Below are 23915 nucleotides of genomic sequence, written 5' to 3'. Positions count from 1 at the left end.
ATTAAAACCCTGCGCTGAATGCGCACTCACGTAATCCAATGTGATGTCAAGCGTATCAGGCTTTGCTAGCCCAGCGGTATTGCCCTCTCTGCGGTCGCGGCGTCCCGTCCCCGCTGTAGCGCTTCCGCGTCTCTCTTGGTGATTGAATTTCCCGGCGATACAGTTGCCTGCTCCTAGTGACGTCAGACGCTCCTGGCTCCGCCTTACGCGTTTCGTCCGTGCGGACTCATACGCTTGACATCACATTGGATTACGTGAGTGCGCATTCAGCGCAGGGTTTTAATGTTTTAAAAAGGTTTTATGCTTTGTTTGTTCTCATATATCTTTATGAGGAGTGGATTAAAATCTATTGAAGTTGAAAAAATCGCATCGCTGATGGCTTTTGTTTGAGATCCACCTGTCAATCAGGGTGGCATATATCCAGTGAGCCTGCACTCTATAGGGGAGTTATGTATAACTTTTGCACTTGGAGTGGAGCACGAGTAAACGCACTTTATGGCACTGGGAGTGTTTATGGTGGCATAAATATCCGACAGTAATGGACTATGTTTAGGTTTTCTGATTCTGCAGGTGTAAAGCAATAGAAGAGGAGCGCTGTCATATTAATATTTATAAAGACTATGGAAGCTGCCATATTTATTTCCTGTTACACAATACCAGTTGCCTGGCAGTCCTACTGGTCTGTTTGGCTGCAGTAGTGTCTGAATCACACCAGAAACAAGCATGCAGCTAATCTTGTCAGATGTGACAATATTGTCAGAAACACCTGATCTGCTGCATGCTTGTTCAGGGTCTAGGGCTAAAGTTATCACAGGCAGATGATCAGCAGGGCTACGGGCAACTGGTATTGTTTAAAAGGAAATAAATATGGCAGCCTCCATATCCCTCTTAATACAGTTGTCCTTTAACCATTTAAGCCGCCTGGACGTGATTGTCACGTCCAGGCGGCTGCTGTTGCGCTGCTGCATGCTCCCGTGTTGCCCCCCGTTAGGCCGGAGATCAATGAATGGGAACATTCACCCCATTCATTGATCTAAGTCCTCGGTAGAAAGAAGAAAAAGCCGCCGTCTTTCTGATAAAAAAAAAAAGTTTCCCGGCCTCCTTATGGTTCCTGGAAGCGAGAGTGTTCACTTCCAGGGCTAAACAAAAACATTTCGACTGTGGCCATCTTGTGGCCAAATAGAAAAACTACATCTACATACATTTTTTTATGGAATAAACACTCATTATTACATTTAAAATTAACTGTTTACCTCCCACACTAAAAATTACCCAAATATGGAAACAAAATTACAATTAAAAAACAAAACAAAACAAACATAAATAGTTACCTACGGGTCTGAACTTTTTTTAATATGCATGTGAAGAGGGTATATTATGAACATTTTTTAAAATTATAAGCTTGTAAATAGTGATGGACCCAAACTGAAAAAATGCACCTTTATTTCCAAATAAAATATTGGCGCCATACTTTGTGATAGGGACATAATTTAAATGGTGTAATAACCGGGACAAATGGGCAAATAAAATACATAGGTTTTAATTATGGAGGCATGTGTTATTTTAAAGCTATAATGGCCAAAAACTGAAAAATAATGCATTTTTTTTCTTAATATTCCTGTTAAAATGCATTTAGAAAAAAATAATTCGTAGCAAAATGTACCACCCCAAGAAAGCCTAATTGGTGGCGGAAACAACAAGATATACAGTAGATCAATTCATTGTGATCATTAGTGATAAAGTTATTGGCGAATGAATGGGAGGTGAAAATTGCTCTGATGCATAAGGTGAAAAATACCCACGGTGTAAAGGTGTATTAACCTACAACGGAATACGGAAAAGATCCTCATTAACTGTACAATATTTTCCTCAGATGTGATCATTCGATCAGATTTTTACAATCAAATTGAACAAGAAAACCGCACAGCATGTGGAGAAAATCGACATGAAACGATTCTATGGTTGACAGTAATACAGATTTATGATGATTGTAGCGTTATTTATTGTATAAATGGTGTGAACGTTTGCTTGGTTAACATGCACTATTTTCACTCCTTGTGTTAGCTTAAAGTGAACCCTAGAGTGATAATGGAGGATGCCATATTTATTTCTTTTTAAGCAATACCAGTTGCCTGGCTGTCCTGCCGATCCGCTGCCTCTAATACTTTTAGGCCTGGTTCACATTAGTGTTCCCTGTCCGGATCCGCCTGATCGGATCCGGACCGTATACTGTACAAACGAAACGTACGTTCCGCATAGCAATGCAAAGTCTATGCGGACGTTCATATGCGTACGTTCCGTACAGTACGGAGCCAGACCGGATCCGGACTCCGGACACTTTTCCAACATGCGCTATTTTTTGGGTCCGGATCATCCGGCCCACGCACCCGGACCGGAGCCTGACTGCACCATCCGGAAATAGAAACCAATGGGGAACGGAAAGCACAGAACACACAGGATACAAACACCTGACGTTCTACCCCACTTCCTATGCGTATTCTAGCGGCCATTTCGGATGGGGACACACGGGCAGTAGTGGAGCAGCAGTGACTAACGTGCTGGAGCTGTTTGGCAGTATGTCGGAGGTGGAGGTGAGGCCTAAACAGCGGAGGACCTGATTCTACAGGTGCACCTTCTGCTGACCCCAACAATTTTATTAATGATTTCGCTGTTTTTACCACACGGATCCAGATGGCAGCCTGATACATTCCTGATGCAAACGGACCCGGTCCTGATCCGATCCGTTTGCATGCCAAAACGCAAGTGTGAATGGGGCCTTAGCCATAGCCCCTAAACAAGCATGCTGCAAATCAGGTGTATCTGACATTATTGTCAGATCTGACAACATTAGCTGAATGCTTGTTTCTGGTATGATTCAGACCCCACTGCAGGCAAACAGATCAGCAGGTCTGCCAGGCAACTGGTATTGTTTAAAAGCAAATAAATACGGCAGCCTCCATATACTGTTCACTACAGTGGTCCTTTAATGTTGGGATGCATGCTTGACACATGACACATGGGACTTTGCAGGCCTCATAGAGAAGCATGTGATCAGTTTGGTCAGGTGATAGCTATGCAAGTCTCTGATTTGCTAGTCATGATGCTAAAGCCGGATGTAATCAGAGCAAATCAGAGCTTTGCAAATCTATCAGCTGATCAAACTAATCACATGCTTCTCCATGTATTCTCCTTGACATCACCATCGCTATAAGCAAGGCACAACATTTTGTGCATTGTGTATCTGTATAATTTACACATATATTAAATCGCTGGTTCACATCGCTGGCGGCTTGTTTCGCCGCGGTCAAATGCTTTTCTGCTACCGGGCAGAAAAGCGTTTGGCATTGTCATCGATTTGTCGTAGCATTTTAGACCCCGGGGGGATACCGTAGCCATGAACGCCACCCACTCCAGAAACTGGACAAATTTGAACAAACAATAGCAATCAATGTGAGATAAACGCTCTTATTCATCTAAATACGTGATGCAGTGGACCCCGGCAGTCGTTTTTCGGAACCGGGCCTACAGCTACCCATACACTACCACGATTTCCCATCGAAAGACAGCACATTTGATCACTGTGATCGAATCTGCTGTGAAATCATTGCGCAAACGCTGACCGATTTCCACCCAAAATCGATCGATTCAGTCGATCTGTCCAGGTGGAAAATTTAGCTTGATCGCCGGCAGGTTGGGAGCGCGGCGTTAGCGTTCGATTTGGCGACGACCGACGCAGCAATACATCACCTGTCTGCTGGTGAAAGTCCCCGGGTCCCTGCAGTCTCCCACGGCGTCCTCTCTGTCTTCACTTCCTGTCCCGCCCTGTGAGAAGGCGGAGTTCAAACAGCAGTGGGCGCTCTACTGTTTGAACTTCCGCTTGTCACAGGATGGGACAGGAAGTGAAGACAGAGAGGACGCTGGAAGAAGGGACAGCACGGACCTGGGGACTGCCACAGGGTGACGGGTAATATCATTGCTGCAGGCCGGGGGAACAGGGGCAGTGAGGCAGCTGCAGCTCCACAGGTTGTGAATCGATTTTCAAAATCTGTGTGCAGTGTATGGGCAGCCATTAGATCCCTCTGTGATCAGATTCGATCAGAGAGGGATCTATCTTTTGGTCGATCTGGTGGCAATCGACCAGTGTATGGCTGCCTTTAGATATCTAGCTGGCTAGTTTCTCTAGCTCCATTACTTACTGAGAGGACAGGACACTGCAATTATATTAGCACAAAGTTTTAAATCAGGATGATACCATTTATTGGCTAACTAAAAAGAATAAGAATAAAGGTGGCCACTAACTGTCCAATTTCTAGCGAAAAATCGTTTGAGCGATCAGAAATTCTGATCGGATTGGTTGTAAACAATCTTCATTGGTGGACACAATCGATTATGAAGGAGTGAAAAAAAATGTCGTCCGAATGAATTTTCGTTGAATCAAAATTTGGATTTTCTTGTTGGTTGTGATAGATAGGAAGCAAAGATTGGTTCGTTGATGGTGTAGTGAACGATGTATTACAATATTTCACTTCCGATCAGAATTTCTAATCGCTCGAACGATTTTTCGCTAGAAATTGGACCGTTATTGGCCAGCTTAAGCGAGCTTTCGGCTTTGCAGCCTTCCTCAGGCTTAAATCCTATTTGCTTGCAGGCTGATGGTACAGACAGCTTTATACATGCAACATCAAAAGGGAAAACATAGATTTTCAAGCATACATACATGTCATTTAGATGCCTTAACTGATGGCTAACACAGTACAATACCCTACTGCTACTGCAATTATATTAACCAGACAGCTGTCCAAACTCCTCCCTCTATGTCGTCATGACATATATAAGGTAGTTAGGAAAGAGTCAGGAGGGAGGAGATCGCCTGATCCCACCCACCTCACAGCCTAGGCTGTTTATCTATGCCGAATTCTCTTCCCTAAGCATTCTGGGAAACCAGGCATTATTTTCACTGGCTTTGGAATGCTCAGAAACAAACATTCCGCACAGCTGGACCTGACAGGACCAAAGATGTCGCTGCATGTGATACATTTCAAAAGGTAAATCTGGGAGAGGAAAGATTGTTTTCACATGCTTTGGAATGCTCAGTAAGGGCAGAGACACACTGCAGAGTGCTTTTCAATCCGTTTTCAGTTTTAAAAACACATTACGTTATTTTCCCTACAGTTCCATCTTTATCAGTACACTGTATACTGCCGTCTTCATCTTCGATCCACAAGTGCAGATCACATGCCCAGATCAAGGATTCTGATTGGCTGCTCTGAACAGCTGTTCCCCTTTTGCGCCAATGCTGCTCCAATTCTCCATTGTGCTGGATTTTGATAAAATTGCCACAGAGACTCCGGAGATTTTCTTCTCAGTCTGAACCAAAACACAGAGATCCAGGCTTATCCCCCTCACATAGGCATCAAGTACATCAAGATCCAACCGTGGTGCTAAAGGGGTATAGCCAAACTCCAGACAGCACCAATCATTCACCCGCTGCAGACTAATACTATATCCAGATACTCTGCATGCCATCTACATAGACACAGTCCATTCTATATTCATCATATGTCCCTAAAAATTAAAAGAGGCCTTGTAGTGGCATATAGTAGAATGCAGTAAAGAGGTCCTGTAGTGACATATAGTAGAATGCAGTAAAGAGGCCTTGTAGTGACATATATTAGAATGCAGTAAAGAGGTCCTGTAGTGACATATAGTAGAATGCAGTAAAGAGGCCTTGTAGTGACATATAGTGGAATGCAGTAAAGAGGCCCTGTAGTGACATATAGTAGAATGCAGTAAAGAGGCCCTGTAGTGACATATAGTAGAATGCAGTAAAGAGGCCCTGTAGTGACAAATAGTAGAATGCAGTAAAGAGGCCCTGTAGTGACATATAGTAGAATGCAGTAAAGAGGCCCTGTAGTGACATATAGTAGAATGCAGTAAAGAGGCCCTGTAGTGACATATAGTAGAATGCAGTAAAGAGGTCCTGTAGTGACATATAGTAGAATGCAGTAAAGAGGCCCTGTAGTGACATGTAGTAGAATGCAGTAAAGAGGCCTTGTAGTGACATATAGTAGAATGCAGTAAAGAGGTCCTGTAGTGACATATAGTAGGATGCAGTAAAGAGGCCCTGCAGTGACATATAGTGGAATGCAGTAAAGAGGTCCTGTAGTGGCATATAGTAGGATGCAGTAAAGAGGCCCTGTAGTGACATATAGTAGAATGCAGTAAAGAGGCCCTGTAGTGACATATAGTAGAATGCAGTAAAGAGGCACTGTAGTGACATATAGTAGAATGCAGTAAAGAGGCCCTGTAGTGACATATAGTGCAGTAAAGAGGCACTGTAGTGACATATAGTGGAATGCAGTAAAGAGGCCTTGTAGTGACATATATTAGAATGCAGTAAAGAGGTCCTGTAGTGACATATAGTAGAATGCAGTAAAGAGGCCTTGTAGTGACATATAGTGGAATGCAGTAAAGAGGTCCTGTAGTGACATATAGTAGAATGCAGTAAAGAGGCCCTGTAGTGACAAATAGTAGAATGCAATAAAGAGGCCCTGTAGTGACATATAGTAGAATGCAGTAAAGAGGCCCTGTAGTGACATATAGTAGAATGCAGTAAAGAGGCCCTGTAGTGACATATAGTAGAATGCAGTAAAGAGGTCCTGTAGTGACATATAGTAGAATGCAGTAAAGAGGCCTTGTAGTGACATATAGTAGAATGCAGTAAAGAGGTCCTGTAGTGACATATAGTAGAATGCAGTAAAGAGGCCCTGTAGTGACAAATAGTAGAATGCAGTAAAGAGGCCCTGTAGTGGCATATAGTAGGATGCAGTAAAGAGGCCCTGTAGTGACATATAGTAGAATGCAGTAAAGAGGCCTTGTAGTGACATATAGTAGAATGCAGTAAAGAGGTCCTGTAGTGACATATAGTAGAATGCAGTAAAGAGGCCCTGTAGTGACAAATAGTAGAATGCAGTAAAGAGGCCCTGTAGTGGCATATAGTAGGATGCAGTAAAGAGGCCCTGTAGTGACATATAGTAGAATGCAGTAAAGAGGCCCTGTAGTGAAATATAGTAGAATGCAGTAAAGAGGCACTGTAGTGACATATAGTAGAATGCAGTAAAGAGGCCCTGTAGTGACATATAGTGCAGTAAAGAGGCACTGTAGTGACATATAGTGGAATGCAGTAAAGACGCCCTGTAGTGACATATAGCACTATGCAGTAAAGAGGCCCTGTAGTGACATATAGTGGAATGCAGTAAAGAGGCCCTGTAGTGACATATAGTAGAATGCAGTAAAGAGGCCCTGTAGTTACATATAGTAGAATGCAGTAAAGAGGCCCTGTAGTTACATATAGTAGTATGCAGTAAAGAAGCCATGTAGTGACTTATAGTGGAATGCAGTAAAGAGGCCCTGTAGTGACATATAGTAGAATGCAGTAAAGAGGCCCTGTAGTGACATATATTGCAGTAAAGAGGCACTGTAGTGACATATAGTGGAATGCAGTAAAGAGGCCCTGTAGTGACATATAGCACTATGCAGCAAAGAGGCCCTGTAGTGACATATAGTGGAATGCAGTAAAGTGGCCCTGTAGTGACATATAGCAGTATGCAGTAAAGAGGCCCTGTAGTGACATATAGTAGAATGCAGTAAAGAGGCCCTGTAGTGACATATAGTAGTATGCAGTAAAGAAGCCATGTAGTGACTTATAGTGGAATGCAGTAAAGAGGCACTGTAGTGACATATAGTAGAATGCAGTAAAGAGGTGCTGTAGTGACATATAGTGGAATGCAGTAAAGAGGCCCTGTAGTGACATATAGTAGAATGCAGTAAAGAGGCCCTGTAGTGACATATAGTGGAATGCAGTAAAGAGGCCCTGTAGTGACATATAGTGGAATGCAGTAAAGAGGCCCTGTAGTGACATATAGTGGAATGCAGTAAAGAGGCCCTGTAGTGACATATAGTGGAATGCAGTAAAGAGGCCCTGTAGTGACATATAGCAGAATGCAGTAAAGAGGCCCTGTAGTGACATAAAGTAGCATGCAGTAAAGAGGCCCTGTAGTGACATATAGTAGAATGTAGTAAAAAGGCCTTGTAGTGACATATAGTAAAAAGCAGAAAAGAGACCATGTAGTGACATATAGCAGAATGCAGTAAAGAGGCACTGTAGTGACATATAGTAGAATGCAGTAAAGAGGCCCTGTAGTGACATAAAGTAGCATGCAGTAAAGAGACCCTGTAGTGGCATATAGTAGAATGCAGTAAAAAGGCCTTGTAGTGACATATAGTAAAAAGCAGTAAAGAGGCCCTGTAGTGACATATAGCAGAATGCAGTAAAGAGGCACTGTAGTGACATATCGTAGAATGCAGTAAAGAGGCCCTGTAGTGACATATAGTAGGATGCAGTAAAGAGGCCCTGTAGTGACATATAGTAGGATGCAGTAAAGAGGTCCTGTAGTGGCATATAGTGGAATGCAGTAAAGAGGCCCTGTAGTGACATATAGTGGAATGCAGTAAAGAGGCCCTGTAGTGACATATAGTGGAATGCAGTAAAGAGGCCCTGTAGTGACATATAGCAGAATGCAGTAAAGAGGCCCTGTAGTGACATATAGTAGAATGCAGTAAAGAGGCCCTGTAGTGACATATAGTGGAATGCAGTAAAGAGGCTCTGTGGTGACATATAGTGGAATGCAGTAAAGAGGCCCTGTAGTGACATATAGCAGAATGCAGTAAAGAGGCACTGTAGTGACATATCGTAGAATGCAGTAAAGAGGCCCTGTAGTGACATATAGTAGGATGCAGTAAAGAGGCCCTGTAGTGACATATAGTAGGATGCAGTAAAGAGGTCCTGTAGTGACATATAGTGGAATGCAGTAAAGAGGCCCTGTAGTGACATATAGTAGAATACAATAAAGAGGTCCTGTAGTGACATATAGTAGAATGCAGTAAAGAGGCCCTGTAGTGACATATAGTAGGATGCAGTAAAGAGGCCCTGTAGTGACATATAGTAGGATGCAGTAAAGAGGTCCTGTAGTGACATATAGTGGAATGCAGTAAAGAGGCCCTGTAGTGACATATATTGGAATGCAGTAAAGAGGCCCTGTAGTGACATATAGTAGAATGCAGTACATTATTCAGGACACCTACTTTTATGGAATTTTTAATAGTGAAAAGCGATGTGTGCGCAAGGGGGGGGGGGATGAGCTGAATTGAGAATCAGTAAGTGAGTGATGACCCCATCAGATAGTAGTGATCAGTTCTACCACTTTATTCACTCAGTTTCGAGCAGCTTAAAACAGGCACGTGTCAAACAGAATTGAACGAAGTGCTAGCTTTGTGCCGCTCCATGCAGAACGACGTCCGCTAGCCTCACCCCACACCTGCAGAGGCTAGCCACCAAGCCTGACCACCCGATCCCTGATAAACTGCCCACTGAGAGATGATCAGTCAGATGTGTCGGGGGAGGGGGGGCAATAAATCTGTCAACCACATTCGATCAACGCAATGAAGTCATATGGAAAAGAATCAATACTTTTATGAAAAGCTAAAGAGGGAGGAGAAAGAGAGAAGAAGAGACAGACAGCAAGGTAAAGAGACTGAGAAGTGTGGGAGAGGGCACTGGAGTAACTAAGGAGCTTGGGGCCCTGGTGCAAGTTTTTACATGGGGCCCCAAGCACTCTATTGATGTGGAGTCCTTAAAGAGAAACGGTAACCCAGGTTTGAACTTCATCCCAATCAGTAGCTGATACCCCCTTTCTCACAAGAAAGCTATTCCTTTTTACAAATGGATCATCCGCAGGTTCTATAGGGCTAATTTTGTGGTAAAACCTCTCCTACAGTGTGATGTCAGAACCATGGCTCTGACATCACACTGTGGGAGCCTTGTTGCATTGTGGGAAATAACAGCTGTTTACAGCTGTTTCCAATTACCAAAAAAGAAGCAAGCAGCATCTCCTTCCACTGACATCACCTGCCAGCAGTAAAACTGACACCATGTGATAAATGTCAGAATGTAAATCAAGGAGAAGAAAGATTTTGCAATGGGCAAACATTAACTAAAACCTCCTAAATAATAATAGGCAAGTGTCTCTGCGTCCCCTGTCCCGGTGTCCATGCAGGGATGCAGAGACACTGCCGAGAGCTGGGGGAATCTGCGCGGCTAGGGGAATGACACGAAGCAGGGGAGGCGTGTGTGCGCGCATGGCGTGTGAGAGGGCGTGCGCGCGTGGCGTGTGAGAGGGACTGCGTGCGCGTGGATTGTGAGAGGGCGTGCGTGCGCAGCGTGTGAGAGGGCGTGCGCGCGCGGCGTGTGAGAGGGCGTGCGCGCCTGGCGTGTGAGAGGGCGTGCGCGCAGCATGCACGTGCGCATGGGTGGCTGATGAAGGAGAGAGAGAGAGGGCGTGCGTGCGTGCGCGCGGCGTGTGAGAGGGCGTGCGCGCGTGGCGTGTGAGAGGGTTTGCGTGCGCGTGGCGTGTGAGAGGGCGTGCGTGCGCGGCGTGAGAGGGCGTCCGTGCGCGCGTGGCTTGTGAGAGGGCGCGTGGCGTGTGAGAGGGACTGCGCACGCGGCGTGTGAGAGGGACTGCGTGCGCGTGGATTGTGAGAGGGCGTGCGTGCGTGGCGTGTGAGAGGGCGTGCGTGCGCGGCGTGTGAGAGGGCGTGCGCGCCTGGCGTGTGAGAGGGCGTGCGCGCCTGGCGTGTGAGAGGGCGTGCGCATGGGTGGCTGATGAAGGAGAGAGAGGGCGTGCGGCGTGTGAGAGGGCGTGCGTGAGCGCGTGGCATGTGAGAGGGCGTGCGCGCGTGGCGTGTGAGAGGGCGTGCGCGCGTGGCGTGTGAGAGGGCGTGCGCGCGTGGCGTGTGAGAGGGCGTGTGTGCTCGTGGCGTGTGAGAGGGCGTGTGTGCTCGTGGCGTGTGAGAGGGCGTGCACGCGCGTCGTGTGAGAGGGCGTGCGCGCGTGGCGTGTGAGAGGGCGTGCGCGCGTGGCGTGTGAGAGGGCGTGCGTGCGCGTGGTGTGTGAGAGGGTGTGCATGCGCGGCGTGTGAGAGGGCGTCCGTGCGCGTGTGGCGTGTGAGAGGGCGTGCGCGCGTGGCGTGTGAGAGGGACTGCGCGCGCCGCGTGTGAGAGGGACTGCGCGCGTGGCGTGTGAGAGGGACTGCGTGCGCGTGGATTGTGAGAGGGCGTGCGCGCCTGGCATGTGAGAGGGCGTGCGCGCAGCATGCACGTGCGCATGGGTGGCTGATGAAGGAGAGAGAGAGAGGGCGTGCGCGCGCGTGGCGTGTGAGAGGGCGTGCGCGCGTGGCGTGCGAGAGGGCGTGCGCGCGTGGCGTGTGAGAGGGCGTGCGCGCAGCATGCACATGCGCATGGGCGGCTGATGAAGGAGAGAGAGAGAGGGCAGTGCGGTGGTCGGGTCCACAGCCTAGCGCCCATTTTTAAACAGGCATTAGGCCTAGTTTATACATAATTATTATGTTTTATTACATTATTTTCACTGGAGTTCCTCTTTAAACATACAAAAGACAGTTGCAGTGTCATAGAGATGTATTATTGTATTTAGTATAAGGAAACAGTTTATTAAAGTGGACCTGGACTCAGAACTTCCTCTCTGCTCTAAAAGATAAGCAACAGCATAATAACCTTTACAGAAAAACATTTCCTTGTTACAGCTGATATAAATCCTGCAATTAATATGCAGTGTGTCTACTTCCTCCCTTAATGGAAACAGACATAGGGTTAACATTCTGTGTTTACAAATTAGCAGCTCTGCCAAGGCAGATGAGATTCCTGAGCTGACACAGCTGAGAGATGAAATTACAACTTGTGATTAGTCAGAGATGAGGGGGAATTAGGAAGGCTAAACTATCTAAATACATACAGGGTGCATTTCTCTATATTTTCCTTCTCTCCTTTGCAAGAGTTCAGGTTCACTACTACCACAGCACCAATGAAAAGCTAATAAGATGGATGAAGAAAGGCCTCTAGTGGGCCCCTCAGGTCCAGGGGCCCCAGTGCAGTCACAATCTCTGCATCCCCTATTGCTATGCCATTGCGAGAGGGAGAGAAGGTCTTATAGAGAAACATACAGGTGGAGGGGGAGTAGAGACAAAGGGAGTGGGAGGTGAGAGACAGAGCAAGAGACCAAGAGAGAGAGAGAGAGAGAGAGAGAGAGAGGGGAACAGAGACAGACAGCAAGTTCAAGAGAGGATAGGTGTGTGTGTGTGTGTGTTTGTGTGTATGTGTGTGTGTGTGTGTGAGTGTGTGAGTGTGTGTGTGTGTGTGTGTGTGTATGTATGTGTGTATGTATGTATGTGTGTGTGTGTGTGTGTGTGTGTGTGTGTGTGTGTGTGTGTATGTATGTGTGTATGTGTGTGTATGTGTGTGTGTATGTGTGTATGTATGTGTGTCTGTGACTGTGTGTGTGTGTGTGTGTATGTATGTGTGTGTGTGTGTGTATGTGACTGTGTGTGTGTGAGTGTGTGTGTGTGTGTCTGTGACTGTGTGTGTGTGTGTGTGTGTGTATGTATGTGTGTGTGTGTGTGTATGTGACTGTGTGTGTGTGAGTGTGTGTGTGTGTATGTGTGTGTCTGTGACTGTGTGTGTGTGTGTGTGTGTGTGTGTCTGTGTGTGTGTGTGTGTGTATGTGACTGTGTGTGTGTGAGTGTGTGTGTGTGTGTGTCTGTGACTGTGTGTGTGTGAGTGTGTGTGAGTGTGTGTGTGTGTATGTGTGTGTCTGTGACTGTGTGTGTATGTATGTGTGTGTGTGTGTGTATGTGACTGTGTGTGTATGTATGTGTGTGTGTGTGTGTATGTGACTGTGTGTGTGTGAGTGTGTGTGAGTGTGTGTGTGTGTATGTGTGTGTCTGTGACTGTGTGTGTGTGTGTGTGTGTGTGTGTCTGTGTGTGTGTGTGTGTGTGTGTGTGTGTGTGTGTGTGTGTGTTTGTGAATAGGTGGGGAGGGGGGGCAGAAAAAAAAGAGAGTCTAGCGATAGAGAGGAGGAAGGGAGAGACACTGAGAAGTGTGAACAAGTGGTGGGGTTGTTGGGAGACTGACAGAGAGACATACTGTTGAATGGAGAGAAGAGGCAAAAGGAGTGGAGGATAGAGAGAGAGAGAGGAAGAGAGAGAGAGGGTGAGAGAAAGTGAGAGAGTGAGAAAGAGAGAGAGACAGAGAAAGAGGGAGAGAGAGACAGAGAAAGAGAGAGACAGAGAGAGAAAGACAGACAGACGGAGAGGGAGGGAGAGAGAGAGAGAGAGAGAGACAGAGGGAGAGACAGAGGGAGAGAGAGAGAGAGAGAGAGACAGAGAGAGTGCGAGAGAGAGATACTCTCAGAGACCTATCCAGAGAGAGTCACCGCAGGATGAGAAGGCTGGGGATCACACAGCTGCGGTTGTCACTACTATGCAGCACAAGCGGAGTCCCCAGAGACCGAACCCAGAGCATCTCGGAGATCTATTATCTTCTAGCAGATGACAAATGTAAACAGGCTGATATACTGACAGATAAGCCAGTGTGGAAACACAATCTAAGACATAGGATAAGGACTGCTCTTTGGTCTTCATTACAACAGATCTACGTACATTGGACAACCTCAGCTGGACTGGACAGAGCAGTGCTGACGTGCGGTGCTGTCGCTCATGGCAACCAATCACATTGCACCTTCCCCCCCCGTCTAGACAGGCAAGATGGGCGAAACCGTGGATGGGTTGCTAGGGGCGATATCTTGCGGTCTTATTAAACAACACCCTTGTGAAATTATGTCAAGGAACACACTTAGAAAAGTCTCTTTATGTAACTCTAAAGCCTGGTACACACTTTCAATTATGATTGGCCAATCACTGATCAATTTTACCACCGCCATGTAGTATGAGAGTCAACAGATATTTAATATTTTGAGCTGATTGTGTAAGTAAATCCTCACACTACATGGAGGTGGTCAAATTGGTCAGTGATTGGCCAATCATAATTGAAAGTGTGTACCAGGATTTAGCTAAAGCAAAAACCCTTCTAAACTGCACATAGCAAACCATACTGGTGAAAGAGTCGCCCGGCAGCTTCCCATCCCCGCCCTCCATCCACAGGTGGTATGAGCACCATCTGCAACAAAAGGAATGAATTGACATCCCTCGTTTAACCCTGCGACACATCCTCCGAGACTGGAGAACCACTTGTACACATCAAGTGCAATTACTGATGATCTCATAAAACCTCCAGGAAACTACATAGCCAATAACTCTGTCCGTGAGATCCTTCTCAAACCATATTATCAGCTCTTCATTACAGCAAAGGGTGGCTATTAATTGCAGAGAGTCCATAATTCAAGACGGAGTCTGCAAGTCAATGCCGAGTCTCTTAATTAAGGATTGGCCAACCGGAGGGCCTTCAACTGCAGAGGAACTACAAGTCCAACCAAGGCTATAAGGCAGCAGAAGACTAAGTGGACTCTATGAGGTCCCAGATGGATTTCAGCACCTTGGACAACTCAAATCATGCCCCTCTGTAGTGTTTCTAAACCTATTCCAAGAAGACAGTCCTTCGTTAAACCCAATGTAGACCCCAGAAAACGGACAACTGTTAACTGATCTAAAAAAAAACAGGTATTAATATAGTCCAAAACAATCCTGCTCTTTTTACTTAACCAAAATACTCACTAAGATATCATCTACAGTTTACAGACAATGATAAACTGACTTAGACAAGATGAAAGTCTCACCCCTCCCCTGCCCCCCACCTCCAGTACCCAAAGGGTGAAGACCAGCGCCTTAGATGTTCATAGTTGATGTGCCCAGATAAACTTAACCCTTTAATTATTAAAGATGTGCAAGGAAACTATGGTTTCGTAGAGAGGCACAGACTGAGTTGTTAGTAATCACGTTTAGTTTTTTTCTTACCAATACCCCCTCCCCTCAAAGTAAAATCTGCCTCCAGCGGCCAAGAACACTCACCCCAATGTCGTCACTCCGGTGGGCTACTGAGGGTCCCCTAAACGGCACGGCACTCTGACTTGCTGAGATCCTGAGGAATCAAGAAGGAGAAGACAGCGTCTTGTTTGTTTTCTTGTGGAGAAAGAAGGTGGACCTTGTAATGCGAGAGGACATCTGCAACAAGTGGCCCCCACAAACACACCTCCCAGAACCTCCGGTGGACCACCGTATGGAGAAAGAGTGCAGGGATGCCTCTGATTAGATTCTACCAGGTTTATTTTTAGTCTTTTCTCTTTGACAGAGAGATGATGGGAAAAAAAAGGCAGATCTGAGTCCTGAAATCAGGTATCCCAGCTCTAGCAACGGCACCCAAACCTTGGTTCACTCATGGAAGGGTTCCCCCCTCAGATTTCAGCAGAGAAGCCCTGAGCTTCTCAATTCTCAAAGTCTTGGTGGTGCTGGAGACGCATCAGCAACATGTGTGTGCAACAGAGGAGGAAGGGGCTGGAGGAGGCAGGGAGAGGGGCTCGCCTCTGTCACTAGGGTGGGCTGCTCTCCTGCAAGAAGCCCACTGTATTCTGCCATAGCAAACTGGGTGACCATCATCATACACACAGACACTTTAGTCAGATAGGTAACCATAGAAACTCCTAGTACACAGACTGCTCCTCTCAGGAAGCCCCCCTCCTCCTCCCATGCTACCCCCCCCCCCCCACCTTTTCTTCAGCAGAACTGCATTTAAAAAAAGCAATTAGACATACTGTGACATCTGACAGTCAGTAGGAAGTCATAACAAATAATTAAGTTACACACGACAGGCTTTGCGCAGCGACACAGGAGAACGCAGGAATGAGATTAACTAAACCTATCGGAGAGATGTCAAGCGCCTGGCTCGGCTGTGCTTGTATGCAGCGCGTAGTGGGTGGCGGTGTGTGTCTCTGTGCAGTCACAGACAATGCCAGGAATGTAATTCATGCCTGTGATATTATACATCCTACAGGAATTGAGCCTGTCTCGTAGATTCAGACTTTCGTACCGCATCATGCCTGAGGAAGAGAACTAAGAATTCTTGAAATCTTTTTTCTAAATATCCGTAATTAACCAATAAAATATATCACCCACTAGTGCCATCAATGGCTAACAAACTATTACCTATACGCACCTGTATGCCTGCATATCACTGCAATTTTCTAAAAATGCCCCCACCCCCGACACGGGACAGTTCCGGTCAAATCAGGACGATTGGAAGGTATGCTGAATATGTAGCCTGGTCTGATGACTTTAGATTTCTGCTGCGGCCATGGATGATGAGGTTGGAATCTGGTGACAGCACCATGACTCTATGAAGCCTGCAGAGGAACTACAAGTCCAACCAGGTCTACCAAGCAGCAGAGGACTCGGTGGACTCTATGTGGTGCCAGATGGATTTCAGCACCTTGGACAAGTCAAATCATCCCTCTTAGTAGTGCTTATCAACCTTTTCCAAGAACATAGTCCTTTGTTAAACCAAATGTAGAACCCAAATTCACCTTATCTAAAAACAAATTTCAAAAAAAAGGTATTAGGGCTTTATTCACACTATAAGCGGTTTCATTATTTTTTTTAAAGCGCTGGCAATTTTTTAAATCGCTTTAAAGCGCTTGAACAATTGCTCTATGTGAGTGTTCTCACATGAGCGATGAGCTTTCTTTCCGAGCGCAAACGCAGCTCCTGCGCCATTTCCTGAGCGATTGCGCTACAATGCAATGTATAGGGAAATTGCAAAGCGCTTGAAAAAGTGTTTTGAAAAGCGATTTGGTGAGTGCTTTAAAAAAATTACATTGTAATTATTCTGTTCCAGGTCAAAGAGTTCACTACCCGATTGTCGGCAGGAAGTAAAGAAAAAATCGCCAAACAAAAGCGCTTAGAAAAGAGCAAACCGCTCTGAAAGCAAAGGGAAAAGTGCTTACAAAAGCGCTCAGTACTTGCGATTGCGCTGGCGATTTATAATGAGAACGATGCCTTAATATGGACCAAAACAATCCTAGTCTTTCTACCTAACTAAAATACTCAGATATTGTCTACAGTTTGCAGATAATGATAAACTGACTTTGACAAGATGGAAGTCTCCCGCCTCCCCTGTCCCCCACATAGTTGATCATAGTTGATGTGTCCAGGTAAACTTAACCCTTTAATTATTAAATATGTGCAAGGAAAAAATTCGAATCGACCCCCAACCAGGGACAGGCCCGGTCAAATCGGGACGATTGGGAGATGTGCTGAATACGTAGCCTGGTCTGATGACTCTGGATTTCTGCTGTGGCCACGGGTGATGAGGTCAGAATTTGATGACAGCATCATGACTCCATGGAGCCAACCTGACTTGTGTTAGCAGTCCCCTGCCTAAAGCACTATTAATTAGGCACTGTAGTGACAGATAGTAGAATTCAGTAAATTATTCAGGATACCCACTTTTATGGAAATGTTCTTGGTTTGAGCATCAGAAACAATTCCTATATCTGTATATTGCCATATATTGGTACGTAGCCACGCCCTCCCAGTGATGTTTAGGCTAGGCTTTTCAGCAATGCGGAATTCTCCTCCAAGAGGATTCTGGGAAACCAGGCAATATTTTCTTTACTGGCTTTGGATTTCTCAAAAACATTTCATAGAGCTGCACCTGACAGGACTAAAGATGTCACCACCTATGATAAATTTCAGAATGTAAATCAGGGAGAGGAAAGATTTTACAATAGGCAAAAACTAACTAAATCTATAAATTAATTTGGTAAAGAAAATGTTATTCATTACATTATTATTATTATTTAGTATTTATATAGCGCCGACATCTTCCGCAGCGCTGTACAGAGTATATATAGTCTTGTCACTAACTGTACCTCAAAGGAGCTCACAATCTAGTCCCTACCATAGTCATATGTCTATTGTGTAGTGCATGTATGTTTTAGTCTAGGGCCAATTTTAAGGGGAAGCCAATTAACGTATCTGTATATTTTTGGGATGTGGGCGGAAACCTGAGTGCCCGGAGGAAACCCACGTAGACACGGGGAGAACAACTCCTTGCAGATGTTGACCTGGCTGGGATTTGAACCGGTGACCCAGCGCTGCAAGCTGAGAGCGCTAATCACCAGGCTACCGTGCTGCCCACTACTCCACTGTACAGTTCCACTTTAAAGGATGACTGAAGCCAGAGGTGTATAGAGGCTGCCATATTTATTTCCTTCTAAAACAATACCAGTTGCCTGGCAGCTCTGCTGATCTATTTGGCTGCAGTAGTGTCTGAATAACACCAGAAACAAGCATGCAGCTAATTTTGTCAGATCTGACAATAACGTGATCTGCTGCCTGCTTGTTCAGGGGCTATGGCTAAAAGTCTTAGAGGCAGAGGATCAGCAGGACAGCAAGGCAACTGGTGTTGCTTAAAAGGAAATAAATATGGCAGCCTCCATATCACTCTCATTTCAGTTGTCCTTTAAGCTTGAGGCTAGATTCACAGTGGGACGTTGCATTATGATGCGACGTTAAAGTCGCACCGCAAGCTTACAACGCAACGCGCCCAAAAAGTGACAATGCAGCGTTACCGTCACATACAGCAGATACAGTAAAAAATACAGGCAATGAAAAGTATGCTTCCAAGTCTTACTGAGCATGTGCAAACAGTCCAACGCAGCTAATAACGTGTATAACGCACTGCATGCAGTACTTTTACTTAACGTGCAGCGTTAGACACCAACGCAACGTGTGCACTGTGAACAGGGCATTGATTTTTCATTGCAGTGAGTTATTCTGCGTTAAAGGCTGTTTTAACGCGTGACTTTAACGTCCCATTGTGAACTTAGCCTGAAAGAAAACAATTCACAGTGCTATATAACCACTTTTACCAGAGCTGCAGAGTCAGGCAGGACATAGACAGCCTCTGTGGGGTCCTTTCAGTTGAGCCAAAACCTGGTGAGACAACAGTATCAGCCAACAGGACAAGCAGCCATCCCAGGCAGGTAAGGCGCCTGTTGAAAGAGTAGAGAGGAAGATTAGTAACAATTACAGTTTGTGACTGATTCCATACGGAGTCTGGAGAAATAGAAAGGGGAAGGAACTGCGTAGGCGCGTGTAAAAGAGTCATTGAGCAGCTTACACGACGGAGTCCTGAATACATTTGCTGTAAATAGAATACTGTATTAATTAATAAATGTTTTATGTGATTTCTGGAACAGAAAAATGAAAGTATGGGAAAGAAATTGAGAAGTGCTAAAAAACATCTGTGTGCCTTCAGGCGTGTTACAAGAGGTGTGAAGGTTTACGATAGATGAATTAACGTAATACAGATGTATAGCGCCAGAACCACCTCACCTGTGTCTAAATTTGTGACGTATAAAGGAGCATGACTTTCGCATAATCGTAAATTCGCATTGTTATCCGCAATTATAATGTAAAATTGTAATGCGAAATTTCAGGATAGATCGTATTTCAATTTTGTTTGCAAAGGTAATCAAGAACCGTAATTTTGCGTAGTTTTTGTGTAATTCTTTTGCCGACTTTAGTGGTTAATAGCAAAGTCTCCATACATGCTATTATCACCAAAATTACTACGTGTGTTAAAGAGAGTCTGAAGCGAGAATAAATCTCGCTTCAGACCTCATAAATAGCAGGGGCACGTGTGCCCCTGCTAAAACGCCGCTATAGCGCGGCTTAACGGGGGTCCCTTCACCCCCCAAATCCCCCTCCGATACACCCGGGGAGCGCTTCCTGGTTGGGGCAGGGGCTAACCGCTGCAGCCCTGCCCCACGCGCGTCTGTCAGCGCGTATCTCCGCCTCTCCCCCGCCCCCTCTCAGTCTTCCTTCACTGAGAGGGGCGGGGGAGAGGCGGCGATGCGCCGCTGACAGACGCGACTGGAGGCAGGGCTGCAGCCGTTAGCCCTGCCTCCAGGAAGGAAATTCTGAAACCTTTCTACGACACACTTTTTGCGGGGGGGTGGGTTGGGGGTGAAGGGACCCCCGTTAAGCCGCGCTATAGCGGCGTTTTAGCAGGGGCACACGTGCCCCTGCTATTTATGAGCTCTGAAGCGAGATTTATTCTCGCTTCAGAGTCTCTTTAAAGAGGAACTCCAGTGAAATTAATGTATTAAAAAAAGTGCTTCATTTTTTAACCATAATTATGTATAAATTATTTAGTCAGTGTTTGCCTATTGTAAAATCTTTCCTCTCCTCGATTTACATTCTGACAATTTATTACATGGTGACATTGTTACTGTGGGCAGGTTATGTAGCTGCTCCTAGCTGTTTTGGCTGTTAGAGACAGCTGTAAACAGCCATTTCCTGTCTGTGAACATTGTTACATTGTGGCAGTTTGCCCAGAGTACCGCGGTACTCAGAGCTTCTTGTGGGAGGGGTTTCACCACAATATCAGTCATACAGCGCCCCCTGATGGTCTGATTGTGAAAAGCATTATATTTCTCATGTAAAAGGGGTATCAGCTACTGATTGGGATAAAGTTCAATTCTAGGTTGGAGTTTCTCTTTATGGGGAATAGTGGGAACAAGGAAGTTTTTGAGAAAATCAATTTTAAAAATGCAAAGGAAAACTGGTTTTTAAATTGTAATTTTTCTGAGTTTCAAAATCATAGCAATTTTGGTGATAATAGCATGTACAGGGGCTTAGCTATTAACCACTAAATATAGCACAAAATTACTTGAAATTTCACAAAAGGAACAAAAGGAATGATAAAATTATAAAGACCAGCGCTAGGATGTATACACTGTATCAGTGAGTCCCTGTAACAAAAGATCCTAATGTTGTATATTAATAATCAATGTCCTCCAGTTCATTCAAAGAACATGTTTGATCAAAATAGAGTCTGAAATGTTGTCTGCGCTCTATATGGACTTTGGTAAGTCCCCTTTAAGCTTGAATTGTAAACAGACAGCGCTCCACTGATAGATTGTAACAATTCATTCCCATAGGAGTTGCACTCACCCCGCCTGTTTGACCACTGCGAGATTGGTCAAAGATCGTTGATTGATGTCCAATTCCCTCCTGCAGGGTGGCAGTTATCCCGAAGTTGTTCCTCCTGTACTTGCCCAGACGCCGCCAGTCCTAAATACAGTTGGCTCGGATGCCTGCCCAGATGCCGCTGCTCCTATATGCAGTTGGCTCATAGAAGAGGAGCAGAACCTCACATAGCGTAATTCCGTATGATAAAATAACCTTTATTTTAAAATTGCACTTACAAGTTGGTGCAGGGTAACAGCGCTCAGAGTTTCACGGGCTCTCCCCCCCCCCCCCCCCCCCCCGTGCCTCTCCGGATAGGCTCGTCGGTAGCCGCGTTTCTCTTGCCCGTCTATTGCCGCTCGCTTCCGTAGTAGTGCACACTTCCTGCACGTCCTTTGGCTCCACCCTACGCTCAGTACAGGGCCTCTTTACTGCATTATACTATATGTCACTACAGGGCCTCTTTACTGCATTCTACTATATGTCACTACAGGGCCTCTTTGCTGCATTCTACTATATGTCACTACAGGGCCTCTTTAGTGCATTCTGCTATATGTCACTACAGGGCCTCTTTACTGCATTCCACTATATGTCACTACAGGGCCTCTTTACTGCATTCTACTATATGTCACTACAGGGCCCCTTTACTGCATTCTACTATATGTCACTACAGTGCCTCTTTACTGCATTCCACTATATGTCACTACAGGGCCTCTTTACTGCATTCCACTATAAGTCACTGCAGAGCCTCTTTACTGCATTCCACTATATGTCACTACAGGGCCTCTTTACTACATTCTACTATATGTCACTACAGGGCCTCTTTACTGCATTCTGCTATATGTCACTACAGGGCCTCTTTAAGTATGCATTGTATGTCTCGATGGGTTATTGAGCTGCCGTGACCTAAAACTGAGGGGTTTGGGTGAGCACCATCGTACATAAAGTGGTACATTCTGCTATAACGATGTGAGGCACTGATCTAGTTCTTAGTTACTTGTCTCATTATTGATTTACATCCTCTGCTCCAAATGATAGACTGGGAATAAGTAATTAATAGCCATCCTTCCCAGCGCCGGAGTGAAGCTAATATCACTCGCCGCGCGGTACAGGGACACGATTATTGGCTTTCGGGCTTCCCGAAGACATGATGTGATCGTCAGTAATTACGCTGGTGGCGATGTACCGTTCACAACTTATGGTGGTCGATCAGATGCTGTGGCCGTGTAAATTTATTGCAGATTTTACGTAGCCGAAAACTGGGATAATCAAAATGAGCAGGAAATGCACTGGCAGGGTCCAATTTCAAGTTGTAGCAATCTGCATTAAATTTGAGCGTAAACATTTATTTAAACTTCACTGAGCATCGCTATTCGCAGCCAGCCCCAAGTCACGCGTAAGCGTTGCAATGCCGCTGCTCATTTGGACACTAGCAGTTAATGTTGATATTTAAAATATCAATAATATAATCTTACCGATATTTTGCTGTTAACATATAGTATAATGTAAGACATTATTCAGGATACCCACACTTATTATATGACCCTTGTGAGATGGACCCCAAGGCACCAAGGGCACCAATGGGAGGCAAGGTACCCCAAAGTTTCGCTGTGGGACCCCATGAATTGTAGTTATGCCACTGATCAGAAATAGGCAAAGTGCTGCATTCGATTAGCAGCAGTGACATCTGATAGGTCGCTGCTACTGATTGAGTGCCGTGATTGACCCATTCACAGTGCTGTAGTCCTGCCCACGAGACCATCGGCACCAATTAGCAAAAAAAGCAGTGAGTTGCTGGAATTGGCTGGACTGGAACCAGCACCCCTGCCTGATTGGTCACGTGCCAAAGCTTCCCCTCTGACTGGCCATGGTGATCTCTTGCTGGTTATGGGGTTTATATGGGGAATATATATGATATGAGGTATATAAGATGTAGTGTGTATTTATGTGTTCAAAAGCGTGCATGAAAAAAGTGTGCCAGGAAAAAAGGACCTGGCTGGATAACGAATTGGCGCTGGTGGATAACAAAGTCTTAATAACGATAAACATTGTTGTCGAACTTGGTTAATGTAAAATATCGTTTTAAAAATAGATGAGAGAATTTAACAAAAAGATATTAACGTTAAAAATCTCTACGTAATTCAACAATACAGCTTATCCCAACCCTACTCTCACACAGAACCCTCCCCTGGTGGTGCCTAAAACTAACAACTCCCCTGGTAGCGCCTAAAGGCCCATACACACGTCGGATTTTAGCGAACGACCCGTCGTTTGAACGTTCCGTCGTTTGGACGTTTTCGCGTCAAATCCGACGTGTGTACAGACTATCGTTCGGGTGATAAGACTGGTTACCAACGATCCGCCGGGCGGATCGCTGGCAACCAGTCTTATCACCCGAACGATAGTCTGTACACACGTCGGATTTGACGCGAAAACGTCCAAACGACGGAACGTTCAAACGACGGGTCGTTCGCTAAAATCCGACGTGTGTATGGGCCTTAACCCTCACCCCCCCCCCCCCCCCCCGGCGGTACCTAACCCCCCCCCCCCCCGGGTGGTACCTAACTCTAACCCCCCCCTGGTGCCTAACCTTAATCCCCTTGGTGGTGACTAACCCTAACCACCCTCCTTGGTGGTGCCTAACCCTAACCACCCCCCGGGGGTTGCCTAACCCTAGCTGCTCCCTCCCCCCCCTGGAGGTGCCTAAAACTAATCGCCGCCTAGGTGGTGCCGAACCCTAACCACTCCCCCTAGTGCTGTCTAACCCTAACCACTCCCTCTGCAGTAACACCCTTTTACACATAGAAATGACAATATATTTGATAACGAAAAATCTGTACAAACAAACGAAATAATATGACAAGAACGATAAAGTTTCAAGCTTCTAAAACTATAACATACTTAAAAAACTGTAATGTTCTAATGTTGTTAACAATATTTATCAGGTACCATTTTTTCAGCTTTTTTTTACCGTATTAACGATAATTGCATTAGAGTCTATGGCGGCGCCCTTTTCGTTC

The 23915-nt window shown here is 45.6% G+C and overlaps 1 protein-coding gene across 6 annotated transcripts in view; it reads right to left on the bottom strand.

Moving 5' to 3' along the window:
* The window catches only part of VWA5B1 (von Willebrand factor A domain containing 5B1), a 363216-nt gene that overhangs the window by 249583 nt on the left and 89718 nt on the right, over positions 1 to 23915 (bottom strand). For 4 of the 6 annotated variants that reach the window (XM_068241760.1, XM_068241758.1, XM_068241754.1 and 1 more), the window contains one exon: positions 18792 to 18914. The exons of the other annotated variants lie outside the window; for them this stretch is intronic. The gene's annotated coding sequence lies outside the window, so the exon portion shown is untranslated. The remainder of the gene's footprint in view (positions 1 to 18791; positions 18915 to 23915) is intronic. 6 annotated transcript variants of the gene reach the window in all.

This window comes from Hyperolius riggenbachi, chromosome 6 (genome assembly GCF_040937935.1).
Source record: "Hyperolius riggenbachi isolate aHypRig1 chromosome 6, aHypRig1.pri, whole genome shotgun sequence".
Classification (NCBI taxonomy): domain Eukaryota; kingdom Metazoa; phylum Chordata; class Amphibia; order Anura; family Hyperoliidae; genus Hyperolius; species Hyperolius riggenbachi.
The sequence above is the reverse complement of the archived record's forward strand: the minus strand, read 5'-3'. Positions and strand labels throughout refer to the sequence as shown.